Here is a 465-nt window from a genome sequence, read left to right on the forward strand (position 1 = left end):
GAGGTTACTGTGTGCCGTGTCAAGGATTTGCACCCCCAGCCACAGGCAGGGCGCCGTGGAGCTGGTCACAGGGCTGAACACCGGGCCCCGGCGCCTCTCCCCACAGTCTGACTTCCCATTCTCAATGTGGCTGTGGCCCTCTAATTCGTTTTCAAAGATGTAGACTCATCTTGGTGATTTTTTAAAAAATTTCTTTCCTGAGAGGCTGGATTGAAAGATGGGTACCCCGGGCGTCTCCACGCGCAGACCCTCCCCCAGGCTCAGCCGCCTTGGTCCGGCCGCAGGCATAGGCCATGTCCAGGTGCACAGGGAGGCACCGGCGCCCACCCCTGGGCCCAGCACTCCGAGCACCGCGCCTGCACCGCGTGGCCGCGCTGTGATGGGTTAACCCTGACTCCAACCTAGGACTGCAGATCTGTGGGTGGCTACTTGGCGTGTTCGTGACACCGGAGCTGTGAGACACAC

The sequence above is a fragment of the Tupaia chinensis genome, unplaced genomic scaffold (assembly GCF_000334495.1).
Source record: "Tupaia chinensis unplaced genomic scaffold, TupChi_1.0 Scaffold143756_1, whole genome shotgun sequence".
In the NCBI taxonomy this organism is placed as follows: domain Eukaryota; kingdom Metazoa; phylum Chordata; class Mammalia; order Scandentia; family Tupaiidae; genus Tupaia; species Tupaia belangeri.